The sequence below is a fragment of the Choloepus didactylus genome, chromosome 8, assembly GCF_015220235.1.
Source record: "Choloepus didactylus isolate mChoDid1 chromosome 8, mChoDid1.pri, whole genome shotgun sequence".
In the NCBI taxonomy this organism is placed as follows: Eukaryota; Metazoa; Chordata; class Mammalia; order Pilosa; family Megalonychidae; genus Choloepus; species Choloepus didactylus.
In genome coordinates, this window is record NC_051314.1 from 35,082,258 (window position 1) to 35,096,175 (window position 13,918).

A 13,918-nucleotide genomic window follows, 5' to 3' on the forward strand; every position below is an offset into this window, starting at 1 on the left:
ATACTCAATGATGAAAGACTCAAAGCTTTCCCCCTAACATCAGGAACAAGACGAGGATGTTTACTCTCTCCACTTTTATTCACCATTGTACTGGAGGTACTAGCTAGGACAATTAGGCAAGCAAGTAAATTAAAGACATCAAGATTGGGAAAGAAGATGTAAAGCTATTTGTAGATAATATGATCTTGTGTATAGAAAATCCTAAGGAATGCATTAAAAAATGTATTAAGGCTAATAAACAAGTTCATCAAGGTTGCAGAGTACAAGCTCAACATACAAAAATCAACTTTTTTTTATATACTAGTAATGAACAATCTGAAAATGAAATTAAGATTTATAATAGAATATAAAACAATAAAATAACAAGGAATAATTTAACAAAAGATGTGCAAGATTTGTACACTGAGAACTATGAAATATACTAAAAGAAATTAAAGAAGACCTAAATAAAAGGAAAAACTTCCCCATATTTGTGAATTGGAAGACTTAATATTGTTAAGATAACAATAGCCACCAAATTGATCTACAGATTCAGTGCAACCCCTATCATATCCCAGCTGACTTTTTTGCAGAAATTGACAAGCGCATCCTAAAATTTACATGGCAATGCAAGGGGTCCGAAATAGACAAAGCAATCTTGAAAAGGAAGACAAAAGTTGGAAACTCACTCTTCCTGATTTCAAAACTTACTATAGGGGGATGGGTAAACAAACAAACAAACAAACAAACAACAAAAAAAACTTAATATAAAGTCACCGTAATCAAGACTGTGTGGTACTGGCATATGAACAGATATATAGATCAATGGAATAGCCCAGAAATAAACCCAAATAACTATGGCCAACTGATTTTTGACAAGAGTGCCAAGACAATTCAATGGAAGGAAGAATAGTTTTTTCAAGAAATGGTTCTGGGACAGCTGGAATCCATAAGCAAAAGAATGAAGTTACACCTCTACCTCTCACCATATACAAATATTAACTCAAAATGGATCAAAGACCTAAATTTAAGAGCTAAAACTATAAAATTCTGAGAAGAAAGCAAAACTATAAATGTTCATGGTCTATTTGATATGACACCAAAAGTACAAACAACCAAAGAAAAACATAGATAAACTGGACTTCATCAAAAGTTAAAACATTTGTGCCTCCAAGAACGCAATAAAGAAAGTGAAAAGAAAACATACAGAATGGGAGAAAATATTTGAAAATCATATATCTGATAAGGATATAGTATTCAGAATATATAAAGAACTCTTACAACTCAAACATAAAAAGACAAATGACCCAATGTAAAAATGGGGAAAGGTTTGAATAGATCTGTCTCCAAAGAAGATATCCAAGTAGGCAATAAACACGTGAAAGATGCTTAACATCATTAATCATTAGGGAAATGCAAATTAAAACCACAATTAGATACCACTTCACACCCACTAGGATGGCTATAATTGGTGAGCATGTGGAGAAACCAGAACTTTCATACATTTCTGGTGGGAATGTGAAATGGTACAGCCACTTTGGAAAACAAGTTAGTATTTCCTCAAAAAATTAAAAACGAAGTTACTGTATGACCCAACAATTCCGCTCCTTTTTTATTAGGAAAGAAACCTTTCTTAGAACCTGCCTATCACATTTCCCAAAATTTGATTGCCTGGATTTAGGTCACATGCCCAGGCTGGGCTGAAAGAGGATGAGAAAGGCTTTGTCAGATTCTATGATGGGAGTTTAATTTTGACAGCAAGCAAGAAAGGAGAAGATGCGGGGGTGGCTAAAGGATTTTGATTGCCTGACAGAGAGAAGAAAATTTGTAAATGCAGAGATGCAGTACAGAATTTTTTTAAATGCAGACTTCCTTTGGAATCATTCTTTCAGATAAAAAGGGTTCCTTCAAATTACTTCTTCTAGTACATTAGACAATGTGCAAATGGCCTGGGAGAAAATGCCCCTCCTTCCCTCAGACCCTGCTGTTGGCAGCTTTATCATCATCTGCAATAGGGTCTTAGTTTAAATACTCAAAGCAACGCTCTGATATTTGCTCTCCTCCAGGTCAGGGAGAAGGCTGAATTTTAAAAACTCCAGTTCAGAGCAGTTGAGCAATAGAGGAAAGTTGACTTTGAGATTTGCCAAATGGGTCACGACTATTTGCAGCTTTGAAAAGGCCTGAAACCCCGGTCCTGATACAAAGCTGCAGGAAGCAGAAAGTGGCAGGTTACTGGAGAGCAGTCTACAGCCTCCCCCTACTAAAAACTGCCATCAAATAAAATGTTACAATAAAAGAATTCATTTGCCTATTCCTTACTCTAGCCCAGCATTTGGGACTAGATTGCTGCTCCTTGGGGGACACATCACAGCTGCGTAAGATGCGAAAAGGAGAGGAACCAAAGATTTTTGAGTGCCATATTTATGAACTGAAAGGGAATGTGATAAAAGCTGGAAAAGGAAAAAGTGCAGGCAGCGGGAAGTAACCAGAAAGCTCCTGAGGTGTTTAAGGCTGTGGAGAAGCCAAATTAGACAGAATGGCAGAAGAGAAAAAGGCCTATGACACAGAGAGAAGAAAGGGCGGGACCTCGGCCAATAGGTCAAAGGTGGCCTTAGTAACGTCAGAACTGCAAGAGAAATGCCTGCAGAAAGCAGCAGACTTTTTACACTAACATTTTTGGAGCCCTGACTCTGTGCTAGGCAGCACTATTATAAGTACTTTATATATATTCTCTTTCTTACTCTGCGGGTAATCTTATTTTACTTATGTTACAGATAAAGGAGCTGAAGCACAGAGAGGTTAAATCACTTGCTCAAGGGGCAGCCAGGGTGTAGTAAAGCCTGCCGGTCTGTGGTTTGCACTCTTGAATCTCTGCTAATTGCTTCTTTTCCGGGCCGCTTTGGCCTTCTCACTTAGGGCTGTGGAAGGGCAGGTGGGAAGGTGAACACTTCTTCCAAGCCAGGCAAGAGCTGGGGCTTTGCACACGTGATCTCACCTAAAAATATATTTGTTTACCTCATTATTTGTGCTCACATCATCCCAAAGGGTATTTGAGCCAGAATTATTTCATTCAATTCTTACATCAACCATGTGAGATTGTTTTTACAAAGGAGGAAATAGAAGCTCAGGAAGCTTAAGTGAAGTGAAGCACAAGTAAATGCACTGAGGACCAGTTACAACACAGCCACATGCTTCGGAGATGGCTGGTGCACAAGTGGCAGGTTCTGAATTTGAACACAGAGCTGGCTGGCTCCAAAGTCCAAGTTCTTTCTGCTGTGCCACACAACTTGGAGATATTTGAGACAATGTGGGGACTTCTCATTTCTATAAAACTTTCTAGAGGGGTGTCTGTTCCTTATATGCATCTGATGGACCCAAGTCAGAGTTTAACTTAGTGGGAGGCTGGCAAGGAAAGGAAACCTTTGCTTGTCATCATCCATGTGTCTAGCAGGGTTCTCAAAAGTAGAACCCTGGAAATTTGGGGATGGAGGAAGGCAGGGAATTTTTTTAACAGATATTTTTTCTTTTATTTATGGATGTGTAACATATATAGTAGAGAGCATACAGTAAAACCTATAAAGATCTAATTGTAAGTGTAGAGCATGGTCAATTTTTACCTAGTATACACCTGTGTAGTCATCACCCACATCAAGGCATAGAACATTTCCTGCACCCCAGAAGGCTGGCTTATGCCCCTTTCCAATCAACACCCACCACCTCCCCAGAGTATCATTTTACTCATTCTTGAATTGTATCAGAACCTCAATGCTGATTAATTTTTTTTTGGCTCATCTCTTTTCTAAACCAAACATATAGCATTGTGTAGAGTGATAAACAAAACTCTTCCTCTACCCTAACCTCCCCAGCTGGGTACATTTCCTTCTGCTCTGTTTCCTCATGCTCTGGATACCCAATCAGATGAGGAACTTTTCTTGAGACTAAACTTGTGGTTTTTTTTTCTCTCTCTCATCCTGTAGGAATAGACTTGCCGGCTCCAATACGTGTAGACAAGAAACACTAAGGGTGGCCTCCCTTAGAAAGGAAGGTGCTGGATGAGGCACCCTGCTGGGAGGAAAAGGGGATCATTTCTAGGGAGGTAAGGGGGGCGGTGCTTCTGGTTCACGTAGCAGAGACAAAGATTCCTGATACCTGAGAGCTGTTGCTGGAAGCAGCAGCCCAGCCAGAAACCCTATTTCCCAGCCCCTGCCTTGCATTAGAAGATGCCATGGGACTAGTTCTCACCACGGGGTCAATGAGCTTAAGGTGGGGGGTGCAGAAGACTGTGGGCTGGATGCAAATGACTCAGAGGTCCTAGAGGAGGGTGGAGCCACAGGATGGAAGGAGCCTGGGCCCTGGAATCACCACATGTCCGATTGCATGTCAGCTAGGGAAACCCACATGGGACTATGACATGGGTGAGGGATGATAAATCTTTATTGTGTTAAGCCACTGAAATTTGAGGGTAGGTTTGTTCAGATACTAACATTACCCTAAATAATACAGAGCACAAGGAAATGCACTCTGAGGACCACTTATGGCACAGCTGCATGCTTCGGAGATGGCTGGTGCACAAATGGAGGGATTTGAGGGCTAGAGTGTTGGGCTCTGGCCCAGATATAAATGAGGATCCCCAACTCTCCCCTATATGTGGAGGATGCTGCAGCCCATGCAAGGGAATGGCTTCTGCAACAGGCAGGGCACCCTCTTCCTACAGTCTCTGTCCTCCTCTGCAGACACTGCCTCCCTCTCTCCTATACTCTTGAGCCGCCTTGTGCCCAGTAAACAGTGCTATGTGCTCAGTGACACATGTCTCCTGCTGCCTACATTTCTACCACATGTCACTGTGTAAAGAAAGGGAATTAAAAGGACTTTGATTCAAAGGGCTTGTACCATTTCACCTGGACTCTATCAACAAGGTATAACATCAGTAAGTGCCAAGAATCCGCAAACATTTCCCACTCTGGGAAATGACACTGCCTTAGTATCGTGGCCACTACCAAAGCTGAGGGTTTACCCTAACTTTCTCATTTGGGGCACAAATTACCCCCAGCTCAGCCCTCTGCAGTAACCTGTGCCCTGAGATAGTAGGACTCTGCCCCCAAGACTTTCAAAATCATTAAGGGACCCCTGAATACATAATGGAGAGGATTGACATCTTTGGAGAAGGGATAACTTGGATTTCCAACTTCTGGCTTTCTTGAGCTTCGTCCTCTGGAGATAGATGAGGGCAGTAGCTTTAAATATTTTTTAACACACAGTAAGAAATGCAATTTACATGATGACCCAGTACATATATAAACACACATAGCATTCACACACACATTCACATGCACACATGAAGAAACGAAAGTTCCACAAAACAATATTTATTCTAACCATATGGAATGTATTCTGATATTTTCCAATGCATGTCATTCCATTCCATCACATCCCCTTATATCCCATCTCATACTATTCTATTCCATTTTCTAAATGCTGGTGAGAAGACAGTAAATCATTTCATGATCCACGAATGAGCTGAAGGCTGTGCTTTGAAAGACAATGGACTAGGGTTTGTCAGCCATTCACCAACTATGTATGGAGGAATGGAACATAGTGGTTAGGATCATGGGCTTTGGAACCAGACTGCTCAGGTCTGAATTCTGGCTCTTCCAGTTGTTAATTGTATACCCAGGAGCAAATTTCTTAACTTCTCTGTGCTTCAGCTTTAAAAATGGGGTTCATAAGAAAATTACCTACTGTATAGGGTTCTTGCAGGATTGATTATATATGTATATAATTTAGAACAGGATCTAGCACATAGTGAGTGCTATACAAGTGCTTGCTTTTATTATTAGTGGGTAGGCCCTCATATGCTGAATAGAAAAACATCACTGTGGAGGAAGTTTTGAAGCCCCCTGAAGACCTGAGAAATTTTATTCTCTAAGCCCTGGGTGTCCTGGGCTTGGAAGTATTTCTTAAGCTGAAGAGTGTTGTGTTACGACAGGTTGGATTCTTAGATTTTAGTTGGTTTGTGGTTCTGTGGGGGGTGGTAGGGCAAAAGTGCAGAAATACAGTCCTTTGCAATACTTGCTCCTATGACTCTGAGTTTGAAAGTTAGTTCTTAAGATGGCAGCTGCCCAGATCGTACATTCCAAGCACAGTTTATAATAGGAACACTTTCATGAAGACTCCCTGATTCCCACTGGAAATAAATTTTCTGTATTTTATGCTTCCTCTTCAGATCTCTTGTGACACTTATTATTATTAATATTATTATCATCATTTTCAAGTAAGCTTAAAAATTTTATATATTTTAGGCATATTATTGAAATATAATTCGTATGCAATAAAATTCACCCTTTTTAGTGAACATTCTGAGTTTTGACAAACACATTCAGTTGTGCAACTACCACCACAATCAAATGACACAACATTTCTATAACCGCAAATAATTCCTTTGTGTACTTTTGCATTTAACTCCTCCCCCAACCCTCAGACCCAGGCAACAAGTAGTCTGTTTTCTGCCCTATAGTTTTGCCTTTTCCAGAATGTTGTATAAATGGAATCATACTGTGTGTAGGTTTTGAGTCTCCCTTCTTACAATTAGTATAAATGCACTTGAGAGTCATCTAAGTTGTTGCATGTATCAATAGTTGGTTCCTTTTTGTTGCTGGGTAGCATAACAGTATCCTGTTATCTGGATGTATCACAGTTTATCCATTCACCTTTTAAAGGACATTTGGTTGGTCCCAGTATTTGAAGATAACGAGCAAAGGTTCTATAAGCATTTGTGTACAGGGTTTTGGTGAATATAAGTTTTGTTTCTCTTGAATAATTCCTCAGAGTGGAATTGCTGGATCATATAGTAAGTGTATATTCAACTTTATAAGAAACTGCCAAACTGCTCTTGGAAGTGGCTGTACCATTTTGCATTCCTAACAGCAGTATATGAGAATTTCAGTTATTTTGCATCCTCACCAGCACTTAGTATTGTCAACTTTCTTTCCCTCCCTCCCTCTCTCCCTTCCTTCCTTCCTCCCCCTTCCCTCCCTCCCTCCCTAGCTCCCTTCTTCCCTTCCTCCTTCCCTTTTTCCTCCCCGTATCTGCCCTTACTTTCCTCTTTCCTTTTATGCCATTCAAATAAAAGTGAAGTAAACTTTTTTTGAGGTATAATACACATATAGAAGAGTGTACAAAACATGAGTGTGAAACTTGATGAACTTTTATAGAATGAATTCACCCATGTAACTACCACCCAGACCAGAAACTAGAGCATTACCAGTCTCCCAGAAACACCCCTTGAGCCAATATTCTGACCCAAAGGTATCCTTATTCCGAATTCTACCTCCATAGGTTGATGTATATATATATATATATATATATATATATATATATATATATACACACACACACACACACACATACATACCCATTTATTGAGATTGTTCACATTCTATACAACTATCCAAAGATCCAAAGTGTACAATCAGTTGCCCATGGTACCATCATACAGCTGTGCATCTATCACCACAATTAATTATTTTTCAATTTTTAGAACATTTTCATTACTCCAGAAAAGAAATAAAGACAAAAAATGGAGACTCAAATCCTCCCACACCCCTAACCACCCCCATCCCCCTCACTATTGATTCACAGTTTTGGTATAGTACGTTTGTTACTTTTGATGAAAGAATGTTAAAATACTACTACCTGTAGTACATAGTTTGCAATAGGTATATAGTTTTTCCCTATATGCCTCTCTATTATTAACTTCTAGTTATTGTGTCATAAATTTGTTGTAGTTCATGAAAGAGATTTTTGTGCAGTTAATATTTGTGCAGTTAAGCACAGATATTGTCCATCACAAGATTCACTATTTTATACATTCCCATCTTTTAACCTCCAGCTTTCCTTCTGGTGACATACATGACTCTGAGCTTACCCTTTCCACCACCTTCACACAACTTTCAGCACTGTTAGTTATTCTCACAAAATGCTACCATCACCCCTGTCCATTTCCAAACATTTAAGTTCACCCTAGTTGAACATTTTGCTTATAACAAGCAAACACTCCCCCTTCTTTAGCCTCATTCCATGAGGCTATGAGTTTACATATAATAATTAGTTCATATCAGTGAGACCCTGCAATATTTGCCTTTATGTGTCTGTCTTATTTCACTCAATATAGTGCCTTCAAGGTTTCTTCATCAACCCATTTCTTTTAAGACAGTTTTGTTCACACACCATACATTCCATCCTAAGTAAATGATTGTTGGTTCCCTGTATAGTCATGTATTTATGTATTCAGCACCATTGCCACTATCTATACAAGGACACCTCCATTTCTTCCCCAAAGAAGAGGAAGAGTCAAGGAAGGCAAAGAGACAAAAGAAAGAGAAAAAGGAAAGAGAGAAATGAAACAACAACGAAAACATGACAGCTAGAAAGCAACAAAAGGAAAGATAGCATTAACCTAAAGTGGAATAGAGTCAGACAACATCTCCAATGCCAGGAGTCCCATATCCTTCCCCTATTCCCACCCCCCACCTCCTGCCTTATGCATTTGGCTTTGGTATATTGCCTTTATTATATTAAAGGAAGCATAATACAATGTTTGCATTGATTGTATTTTCCCCCAATCCCACCCTATTTTTAACACCTTGCAATATTGACATTCATTTGTTCTCCCTCATGTAAAAACATATTTGTACCTTTTATTATAATCATTGAGCACCCTAGGTTTCCCTGAGTTACAGAGTCCCAGTCTTTATCTTTCGTCTTTTGTTCTGGTGTCCCACATGGTCCCAACCTTCCTCTTTCAACCATACTCACAGTCATCTTTGTTCAGTGTACTTACACTGCTGTGCTACTAGCTCCCAAAATTGTGTTCCAAACCTCTCACTCCTGTCTTTTCCCTTCTGTCTGCAGCGCTTCCTTTAGTGTTTCCTGTAGAGCAGGTATCTTGTTCACGAACTCTGTCATTGTCTGTTTGTCAGAGAATATTTTAAGCTCTCACTCATATTTGAAGGACAGTTTTGCTGGATATAGGATTCTTGGTTTTTCTCTTTCAGTATCTTAAATATAGCACCCCATTTCCTTCTTGCCTCCATGGTTTCTTTTGAGAAATCCGCGCATAGTTGTATCAAGCTTCCTTTGTATGTGATGGATTGCTTTTCTCTTGCTGCTTTCAGGATTTTCTCTTTATCTTTGATGTTTGATAATCTGATTATTAAGTGTCTTAGCATAGGCTTATTCAGATTTATTCTGTTTGGGGTACGCTGTGCTTCTTGGATCTGTAATTGTATGTCTTTCATAAGAGATGGGAAATTTTCATTGATTATTTCTTCTGTTATTGCTTCTGCCCCTTTTCCCTTCTTTTCTCCTTCTGGGACACCAATGAGATGTACATTCCTGCTTTTCCTTTTGTCCTTAAGTTCCCAGAGACATTGCTTGTAATTTTCCATTCTTTTCTCTATCTGTTCTTTTGTGTGTAGGCTTTCAGGTGCCTTGTTCTCCAGTTCCTGAGTGTTTTCTTCTGCCTCTTGAGATCTGCTGTTGTATGTTTCTATTGTGTCTTTCATCTCTTGTGTTGTGCCTTTCATTTCCATAGATTCTGCCAGTTGGTTTCTCAAACTTCTAATTTCTACCTTATGTACGTCCTGTGTTTTCATTATATGGTCCATCTCTTTTTCCATATCCTCCCTAAACTTTTTGAATTGACTTAGTATTAGTTGTTTAAGTTCCTGTATCTCAATTGAAGTGTAAGTTTGTTCCTTTGACTGGGCCATAACTTCATTTCTCTTAGTGTAAGTTGTAGTTTTCTGTTGTCTAGGCATGGTTTCCTTGGTTACCCCAATCAGATTTTCCCAGACCAAAATGGGCTCTGGTCCCAGAAGGAAGAACTATTCAGTATCTGGTTTCCCTGAGGATGTCTTAGAAAATTGGTACACCCTGTGAGGCCTTGGGTCACTATGCTTTTCTGCCCAGCAGGTGGTGCCTGTCAGCCTGTAACTCCAGTCTGGTGTAAGGAGGTGTGGCCCGTGGCTCTGGGGTCTGGTTCTGAATGGAAGGTGGGTAGTAGAGCTGGGTCCCATCCCTTTCCTCTTAGGGAAGATAACTCCCCTAAGGAGAGGTCATTAGCATTTCAATGGTCTCTCTCTGTCTGTGCTAACTCCACCCTTGTCTGGGTCAGAGCGCTGGGAACTGAAAATGGCTTTCTCCACTGAGCAAAAACAGTGACAGAAAGCCCCCTTCAGAGCTATTCCATGGCCACCCTCCAGCTATCTAAGGTCAGTCTTCACCCAAAGCCTCTGTCTGCTTGTTGGGGATTTGTATCTAGCAGTCCACACTTATTAATTAAAACCCCAGTTGGAGCTCAGCTGAGCTATGTTCACTTGCTGGGAGAGAGCTTCTCTCTAGCACCATGAGGCTCTGCAGCTCAGGCTGTGGGTGGAGGGGGCTCCCAGCTTGGATCTGCAGTTTTTACTTACAGATTTTGTGCTGTGATCTCAGGCATTCCTCACAATTCAGGTTGGTGTATGATGAGTGGATGGTCACATTTGTCCCCTCACAGTTATTCTGGATTATTTACTAGCTGTTCCTGGTTGCTTATTAGTTGTTCCAGGGGGACTAACTAGCTTCTACTCCTCTCTATGCTGCCATCTTAGCTCTATCCCATAGATTGATTTTGAACCCTACAGGAGTAGAACCATACAGTATGTCTTCTTTTGTTCAATATGATGTTTAAGAGATCATATTGAACAAAAGATATTGTTGCATGCAGTTGTAGTTGTTTATTTTTTTGCTGTAGAGTATTCCATTGTATTAATATACCACAATTTATTTACCTTTTCTACTGTTGATGGACATTTGGGTTGTTTCCAGTTTTTGTTTATTATGAATAGTGCTTCTATGACCACTCTTGTATATGTCTTTTTGGTGAACGTATATATGAATTTCTGTTGGATATATACCCCAAAGTAGAGCTGCTATGCCATAAATTATGTTTATGTTCAGCTTTACTAGATGTTATTAAACAGTTTTCCAAAGTGGCTATACTAATTTACATTCTCAACAGCAGTGTATAAAAGTTGTACTGCGTCCTCTCTAACACTTGATATTGCCGGAGATATCATTTTGTTTATTTTAGCCATTCTGGTGGGTGGGTAGTAAAATATCATTAGGCTTTTAATTTGCATGTCCCTTTGCATAATGATTTTGAGCACATTTTCATATGCTTATCAGTCATTTGGATATCCTCAGCATTTATTATCAATTTCCTTTACCATAGTTTAATTCAATGCAATTCAACAGAGACTTATTAAGGCCCTGTCATGTGTCAGATCCTGTGCTGAGGCAATGAGGAATACAAAAGTGAACTAATTATAGTTCTTGCCTGCGAACAATAACAAACAAAGAAGGAGCTCTTTATGTATTGATATGGAAAGATCCACAATGTAGACTAAGTGGAAAAATTGCTGTAAAGTGTGTATATTATGCTACCATTTGTGTGAAGTGGTTGGGGGGGAGGGAATGAATATATAACATATTTATATATAGTCTTGAATATGCATAAACATTCTTTTCAGATGAATAAACAAAAATGATTACATACTTGCAATTCACACAGTTACTAAATGAATGGGGAATGGCAGGAAGGGAGAAGGCAAATTTTCAGTGTATACCTTTTTATACTCTGATATGTAAGCAATGTAAACCTTTTGTGCCTACTCAAATAATTGTATAAAATATTTAAGAAGAAACAAGCATTGTTTTTTTTTTTAATAGAACCATTTGATAGTCCAGTTGGGGGCCTTGGAGGCAGGTATGAACACAGACACAGAAGTAACCACACTACAGTGTGATAAATACTGGAAAGGAAAGCTTGCAGGTTGCTCTGAAAGAACATGGAAGAGGCAGCTAATGCAGTATTTTTTTTTTTTTTTTAATTTGAGGATGTTGATTTCATGCCAAGCTTCCTAGAAGAGCTAATGTCCAAGCTGAGACTGAAGGGCCAGTGGGACTTAGCCTGGGAAAGGAAGAAGGAAGTGAGAGGGTGGTCCTGTTGGAGCCCACTGCCTGGGTCTGCAGGTGGGGGAGCTCCGTGGACTCTTGAACTGTGGGCAGCTCCGTGTGGGTGGAGGGAGGAGGACAATGGGGAGGATCAGCAACCGTAAACCAGGCCAGATGTTGAAAGCTGGGTATGTTCTGATGCCTAAAGTTTGGGAAGTCACGGAAGAGTGTTTAAGCAGGGGAGTGACGAGAACAGATTTGCCTTTTGGAAAGATCACTTTGGATGCAGAGAGGAGAATGGATTGTAGGATTCCGTTTTGGAGGAGGCTATAGGGAGTTTGGCATCATGGATGAGTACCTGGGCTTTGAAGTCAAACCCACTTAATCTGCTCTGTAAGTGGGAAAAAATAGCCCCTCCCTCAAAGAATTGTTGGGAAAGTAGAATGACAAAATGTGTGTAAAGCCATTATCACTGTGCCTAATTCAGAATAAACCTTCAATAAATATTAGATATATGGCATTATCTTGAATCTGACCACTTCTTGCCATCTCACTTCTATGGCTCTAACCCCTCTTCTTTCACCTGGACCACTTAGGTAGTCTCCCAATGGGCCCCCTGCTGCCTGTTGCCCCATTCAGTATACTCTCTGCATAGCAGCTAGAGTGATTCTTTCAAAATGTGACTCAATCACACACAAAGCCTAATTTTCCTATTATATGAAGAATGACAAAAAGACTGACAACCCAGGAGAAAAATGGGCAAAGAAGACAAACAGGCAGTTCACAGAAAAGAAATACTAATGACTCTGAAACATATGAATTGAATAATTGCTTAGCCTCATTCATTATAAGAGATATGCAAATTAAAACCATTTTTTTCACCTATCAGATTGGAAAAGACTGAACAATTTGTTAATACACTGATAATTGCAAGTAACACATTGCTGGTGGGATGGTAACTTGTTATAACCTTGATGGAAGGCAATCTGTCAATCCTATCAAAACACCGAAAGCACAAGCATTTTTATGTAGCCATTTAATTTCTATGAATTTACCCTATAGCTACCCTAATTTACTCTAATGTCACTCCTGCAGAATGATATCTGTATAAAGTTATTAATGTCAGCAGGATATGATTTGCCCCCACCCACTTCTCTGGCTCTGAAGCCACTTCACTTCTTACCACTCTTTCATCTTGCACACTGAACTGAACTTTGACCTACTATTTCTCAAACATGCCGAGCATTGCCCCTGCCTCAAAGGTAATGCACCTGCTGGTAACTCTGCCTGGAAAGCTGCTCCCCCCACCTAGAATGCTGTTTGTTCAGGTAGCCAATGGCTCAGTCTCTCTCTTCATTCAGTTCTCTGCTCAAATGTCATCGCCTCAGAGAGAACTCCTCTGACTACCCCCATTTAAATAGCAGCTCCTCAGTTCTCTCTATTCTGTTATAATGCTCTGTCAGTTAGCTTTCACTGTGTAACAAACCGTCCCTAAACCATCACCTATTGGCTTAAAATAATGAACACCTTTTAATTTTTTTACTTTTATTTTTTATTTTTATTTTTATTTATTTTTTTACTGTTCTGTAGGTTGGGCTGGCTTGGCTATGGCTGTATGGTCTAGATGACCACACTCATGTGTAGGATCTTAGTTGGGACAACTGAAATGGCTGGGACAATTGGTGGCTTGTTCACATGGTAGCAGTCACAGAGTTCCAAAGAGCAAGAGAAAATAAGCCCAATGCAAAACACTTTTCAAGCTCCTGCTTGCACCACATTTGCTAATTCCACATTGGCTAAAGCACGGTCATTTGGTTGAGCCAGAGTCATTGTAGGAGGAGAATAATCAAGGGTCTGATTTCAAAAGGCATGATTCTTTGGGGACCATTAATGCAACATACTACAACAGATTCTTTGTAGCACTTACCACTGTTAGGCATTGTAT